Source organism: Mytilus trossulus, chromosome 5, assembly GCF_036588685.1.
Source record: "Mytilus trossulus isolate FHL-02 chromosome 5, PNRI_Mtr1.1.1.hap1, whole genome shotgun sequence".
In the NCBI taxonomy this organism is placed as follows: domain Eukaryota; kingdom Metazoa; phylum Mollusca; class Bivalvia; order Mytilida; family Mytilidae; genus Mytilus; species Mytilus trossulus.
In genome coordinates, this window is record NC_086377.1 from 29,380,468 (window position 1) to 29,388,114 (window position 7,647).

Below are 7,647 nucleotides of genomic sequence, written 5' to 3' on the forward strand. Positions count from 1 at the left end.
TTTACAGTATTTTGCCAAAAAATGACTTTAAAATGCATTCTTATGTATTTTTACAACTTTGATATTGTGAACTGTATCAATTCAAAATATATGTACCATACTTTTTGTTTTAACTATTTGTGTAGTGATTGTTATTAAATTATTCCAGAAATCCTCACTTTATGAAGATTTTTACAGTATTTTGCCAAAAAATGACTTTAAAATGCATTCTTATGTATTTTTACAACTTTGATATTGTAAACTGTATCAATTCAAAACAAATGCACCATACTTCTTATTTAAACTATTTGTGGAGTGATTGTTATTAAATTATGCCAGAAATCCTCACTTTATGAAGATTTTTACAGTATTTTGCCAAAAAAATACTTTAAAATGTATTGTTATGTATTTTTACATCTTTGATATTGTAAACTGTATCAATTCAAAAGATATGCACCATACTTTTTGTTTTAACTATTTGTGCAGTGATTGTTATTAAATTATGCCAGAAATCCTCACTTTATGAAGATTTTTACAGTATTTTGCCAAAAAAATACTTTAAAATGTATTCTTATGTATTTTTACATCTTTGATATTGTAAACTGTATCAATTCAAAAGATATGCACCATACTTTTTGTTTTAACTATTTGTGCAGTGATCGTTATTAAATTATCCCCGAAATCCTCACTTTATGAAGATTTTTACAGTATTTTGCCAAAAAAAATACTTTAAAATGCATTCTTATGTATTTTTACATCTTTGATATTTTAAACTGTATCAATTCAAAATATATGCACCATACTTTTTGTTTTAACTATTTGTTTAGTGATTGTTATTAAATAATCCCAGAAATCCTCATTTTATGAAGATTTTTACAGTATTTTGCCAAAAAAATACTGTAAAATGCATTCTTATGTATTTTTACAACTTTGATATTGTGAACTGTATCAATTCAAAATATATGTACCATACTTTTTGTTTTAACTATTTGTGTAGCGATTGTTATTAAGTTATCCCAGAAATCCTCACTTTATGAAGATTTTTACAGTATTTTGCCAAAAAATAACTTTAAAATGCATTCTTATGTATTTTTACAACTTTGATAGTGTAAACTGTATCAATTCAAAACATATGCACCATACTTGTTATTTAAACTATTTGTGGAGTGATTGTTATTAAATAATCCCAGAAATCCTCATTTTATGTATATTTTTAATGGTTTTTGCCCCAAAAAAGACATTTAATTGCAGTTTAATGTCAATTAAAAACTCTGATATAGGTGTTGGTGTTGTTATATAACATATGCATTATTGGATACATTTAACTTGTGTTTAATAAATTTGTTATTACTCAAATCCAGAAATTCTCACTTTTTCTTGATTTTTTTACTTTTTTGCCCAAAAATGGTGAAAAAATGGCCAAAAGTGTTAGAAAATAACATTTTATGGCAAAGTCATGTTAGTTTCACCAGGAAATCCTTCACAGCACTAGTTTTGAGATTGGGCCAAAAATGGCCCTTAATGACCCTTCTCCTTTGTCATAAAAGAAAGCATTATTGACTATCTTGAATGTCTTTTTCTTCGAGGAATGGGATTGCTTTGAAATTCTCTGATTTCCCATAGCTGACAATTTCCACGTGCTGAGGCCATAACAGTTGGTGATCCTGTGACATGTAAGGCTAATGCATTCCTTTGGAAATCTTGGACAGTTGGGTTATCACATCTACCTCCCATTCCACGTTGCTTCGAAAAGTATGCTTCCAATGGTTCCTGGTTGAATTTGTGGCTCGTTAAGAACTTTACATCATCAAGGGGTAAAAGCTCTTTCGCAAGGGACACAAAAGACTTTACTGAAAGAAACAAATTGTACAAAAATTAGAAACTTAATTACATACAATTTCTATCTTACAATATTTTGTCTTTTTATGAGCATGTGTGTATTCCTTTGGGCATGATATTTATCAAAAATTGAAAAAGTTGAGATAATGAAACTGTTATTAATTGTACTAATTGAAAAATATGAAATGTAATAGTACCAGTTATTCGAAATCCTTCTGAAGTCTCTCTGCTCAAGCATAACTTGTTTTTTTCCTTCTGTGTCAAGTCTGGCTGCTGCTGACAACTGGCTTCCCACTGATCAAGCCACCCAATGAAATCTTTTTCCAGCCACTGAATTATTCAAAATCATAAATTGGAAGTGTTTTGTATATAATTATCATGAATGATGTAAAATTGTCATTCAATGAAAACACATTTAAAATTACATAATTACAGTGTATGACCATTATGACGAGAATGCAATCAACAACATATATCTATTTGTATCTAATATTGCTTGTCTTTATCATGTTTATATAGTACTTATCAAAAAGAAGATGTGGTATGATTGCCAATGAAACAACTATCAACCAAAGACCAAAATGACACAAACATTAACTTGCCAATGAAACAACAATGAACAAAGTCCATACCGCATAGTCAGCTATACAACATAAGAACGAACTATAAAAATTAGTTAAAAAATTCTTAACTCATCAGATAGATATAAAATACAAGTGGACGTGGTCAGGTACTTATACATCCCAACATTTACATGTATACAAACATGCACTACATCTTAAATTAATTTGTACATGTTGATCACATTTAAGTTTACCTCAAACCGCCAATCTTGAACATCTCTATAAGGAAACAATGCTGTTTTTTTAGTGTGTAAACCTTCTGTGATGTTTCTCACATTTAAGCAGTCGAAAAATGTATCAACTTTCTGAATAAAAAGACATAAAGACTGGGTGTCCTGTCTACCAATCAGATGCAAGGCATGTGCTGTACTACTACTCAAGACCTGTAAAACACACATACACATATGAGTTATACTAAAACACTGGTGCCGCCAATTTGATTGATTGATTGATTGTTGGTTGCTTAACGTCCAGTGGCAAATATTTCATGCATATTCAGGACGAGAACAAGTTAACAATAAATACTATAGGTAGGTTGTTAAAATAGAGGATGATGGTCGGAGAAATTTGGACTGCCACAGGAAAATGAGGGTATATTGGATAGAGACAGAAATTTTGCCTTGCAACAGGCCACCTACGGACCCCTCAAAGAGTTGTTGCAAGGGTTCTTAACGTGCAAAGAGCGTGGCACTCTCTTTACACGAGGCATCGGATTTAACGTCCCCCTTCTGACCGGACGTGACTGCGAACTTATACATCCCGCACAGCCAAACGGACGCCCCACTTCGGCAAGCGTTTTACTGCCGGTCGGGAGAAGACCAAGTGACCATATTTCTATACCCCAGTCACCCTTTGGGATCCGCCAATTTGAAACATAATATATATATTATGAGATAAAACTTGTATAACCATAAAATGAAGGTCTACTGTTTAACTACATAAAATTACTATAGGACAAACAGAGAAGAGACCAGAAAGCACAACACCTTAGTATAAAAAATAACCACAATAACGTTATTTTCTCTTTCAACAAATTGTCTTAAAATTGGTTATGTTAGTTATTACCTGAACTGCCAGTCACGCATTCGTAGAGTTGGTGTAAGGTAAAGATGTTCCACTGTAATCCTGGGTAGAAGTCTCAAACCAAGACCCTGAAGATCATTCTCAACCAATCTCACTATTTGTGTCCATTGAAGAGATTGACCATTATACTATATTAAATTTTTTTTTTTAATTAATTCGTCATGATTATTCCAGATATATTTGCAACTGGACATTTAGGAAACACTGAAATGTTATTCCCTGTATATATGTTATAACATAAAAAGTGGTTGCCAACGGTTCTAATGTGACCATTTTGTAGTTAGACATATATTTTCAATTTCATGACTTTTTTCATGTGTGGTCCTGTGTGATGCATGCAGTTGTTTAAAAAAGGTTTGGGTATTACCGTACAGGAACCAATACATTTTCTATATAAAAATTAAAGAGATTTGATATGATTGTAAAAGAGACAAATATCCACCAAATTAATTCAAATGATGTGGATATAGGCAATTAAATGCTACTGTTCAGCCTTCAACAATGAGTAAAACCCGCACCATAAATACACATACATTGCAGCATGCTTAAGACCTCAACATGTAAAGCCCTTTCTTCTTGTTCTTAATTATTTGTATCTATATTTATGACTAACTTACATGAAGATTTCTCGTCTTGTTGTGCCAATTTGAGTTTTCTAAGTTGTTTCTTGTGGTTTTCAGTAAGTGGGGTACATCACAAAAGAAATAAATCCTTCTTTCGGGAAAATACTGCTGGGCCAAATTAAACCAAACTTGGCCATAATCATTATTAGGGTATCTAGTTTAATAATTGTGTCCGGTGACCCGCCGAACCTTCCAAGATGGCCGCCATGGCTAAAAATAGAACATAGGGGTAAAATGCAGTTTTTGGCTTATAAATCAAAAACCAAAGCATTTAGAGCAAATCTGACATGAGGTAAAATTGTTTATCAGGTCAAGATCTATCTGCCCTCTAATTTTCAGATGAATCAGACAACCCGTTGTTGGGTTGCTGCCCCTGAATTGGTAATTTTAAGGAAATTTTGCTGTTTTTGGTTATTATCTTGAATATTATTATAGATAGAGATAAACTGTAAACAGCAATAATGTTCAGCAAAGTAAGATTTACAAATAAGTCAACATGACCGAAATGGGCAGTTAACCCATTTAGGAGTAATTGCCCTTTATAGTCAATTTTTAACCATTTTTCGTAAATCATAGTAATGTTTTACTAAAATCTTCTCCTCTGAAACTACTGGGCCCGCCAAGTTATTTATAGATAGAGATAATTGTAAGCAGCTAGAATGTTCAGTAAATTAAGATGTACAAACACATCACCATCACCAAAACACAATTTTGTCATAAATCCATCTGCGTCCTTTGTTTAATATTCACATAGACCAAGGTGAGCGACACAGGCTCTTTAGAGCCTCTAGTTATCTCTATCCTCTGCTGGTCATATTTGTCCTTCAACTGTTGTGAGGTAAAGTATTTCCAATTCGTAAAGCTTTTAGGACTTTTTACTATTCTTGAATTCCCGCTAGATGTGCCTCCCTTGATATTATAACAGAGTTGCATCCCTTTAAGAAGTACGAGTATTTCCCCTAACCGAACTAATGGTTCAGTATGACAGACCATTAAAAAAATTAGTAACAACAAAAACAAAATGCAAATCATAAACACAGTACTTATTACTATAGCTGTGACGACTCTAACAGCAAAAGTACTGAACCTTAGCACTACTATCAATTACATCAATGATCTGACAAGACAAAGTAGTCGGCACTATAACAGCAGTTCTTCAGACAACTCTTGGTCAATCACAAGTCAAGAACAAAAAAGGCAAACATATCTACCCTCTCAATAAACATCAGTATAAGGAGAGGCAGAGAAATAAAGCATAATAAATTAGTACTTACTTACCTATGTAGTCTTCTCTTAGTAAATTCTTATGCGCCTTAGCCAAACCCAGGTCCTTCAAAATACCCCTGCGGTTCTTGTTCTAAAGCAGTCACATGGAGACAAACAGCAGTCTGCTGTGACACATGTGATGAATGGTATCACAACAAATGTGAAGGTATTGATCAGCACATGTATAAAATCCAAAATAATAGCAACATCTCTTGGGAATGCATTAAATGTGGCATGCCAAACTTTTCTATCACATGTTTTAACACCACTATTGAAACATCAAATAGCTATGCAGACTTAAGCACAGATGATAACACACGAAGCTTAGTTCACATCAAAACACCAACTCATACATCATCACCAATACTCAAACAAAAATCAAAACCATTTAAACAGAATAAGAAACAAAGTACAGTTCCACCTCTCCGTGTACTCACTATTAATTTTCGATCAATAAAAAACAAAAAGCCAGAAATTGATGAGATGATAGACTCGTGAAAACCTGATGTTATATTTGGAACTGAAACTTGGCTTTCAAATGACACATCAGCATATGAATATATTTCTCCATCCAAATACACCAAAAAAAGGAAAGATGGTTATGGAGGTGTGCTACTCGCAATCACAAACACTTATTACATCACATGTGCCTGAATTAGACACAGATTGCGAATTAATATGGGCAAACATAACTCCAACGGGAAATAAAACCATCTATCTTGGAGCATATTATAGACAACCATCAGACAAACGGGAATCACTAGAACATCTATGTACCTCACTAAATAGGATATGAAACATATCCAGTGCAAATATCATGCTCAGTGGTGATTTCAATTTAGGCCATATTGACTGGTCAAATTCATCAGTAATACCTAGCAAACCAGATCCTTCTCTTCATCAACACCTATTAGACCTATTAGACATATTACAAGATCACAATCTCACACAGGTAGTTGACAAAACAACAAGAAATGACCGCACACTTGATCTACTGTGCATGTCAAATCCATCCCTAGTAAACAGAGTAGAAACATTACCACCACTGGGTGATCATGACATAATCTTCAGTGAAATTAATCTTTCCCTCTCGAAAGCCAAACAGTCACCACACAAAGTGTTCATTTGTTTGAATTTGTTTGTTAGCTTTTTGGTCACGAAGGTTTGTCTCTAATATTTAATTAACTGTGCATTTGTATTCAGATATCGCAGATCAAATTTATTCGTTCATTGTGTAATCATACGTTTTTTGATTGAATTAAGTCTGCCAATTGATATTTTATCGTATGTTTTTCTATGTTGTGATGTTATGCTATTGTTTCAGAAAAAGGGAGAAGCTTTGGATCCATTAAAACGTTTAATCCCGCTGCAAATGTTTGCACCTGTCCTAAGTCAGGAATCTGATGTACAGTAGTTGTCGTTTGTTTATGTAATATATACGTGTTTCTCGTTTCTCGTTTTGTTTATATGGATTAGACCGTTGTTTTTCCCGTTTGAATGGTTTTACACTAGTAATTTTGTTGCCCTTTATAGCTTGTTGTTCGGTGTGAGCCAAGGCTCCGTGTTGAAGGCCGTACTTTAACCTATAATGGTTTATTTTTTTAAATTGTTATTTGGATGGAGAGTTGTCTCATTGGCACTCACACCACATCTTCCTATATCTATTTACAAGAAAGCAGACTGGGAAAAAAATGAAAAAGACTTAAAAACAACATACACACATATGAAAAAACACAAAATAGAACTTGATATTGACAATATGTGGATTTTTTTAAAACTAAAACAACAGACAGTATCCAAAAGCATATACCAACTATAAGTAAGCTAATAGGAAATAAAACCCACCTACCAGGGATAGATTCAAAATTGGATAACAAACATACCAAAAAATTCAAACAAATTGAAACACAATTACAGAAAGAGATGAGAAATGCCTATTGGAATTATATCGAAAACATGGTTTTTGACATTGAACATTCGAGATTTAACAAACAACCTAAAAAACTCTTTTCATACATAAAAGACCAAAACAATGAAAACAGTGGTATTGTACCTCTTAGGAGTGAAGGTTTACTTCATATAGATCCCTTGAAAAAAGCTTACATATTAAATGAACAATTTAAAACAGCTTTTACATCTGAGACCAATACAGTTATCCCTGACAAAGGTCCATCAACACATCCAATAATGGACGACATAGACGTCGAAAGAGAAGGCATCTATAAATCAATTAA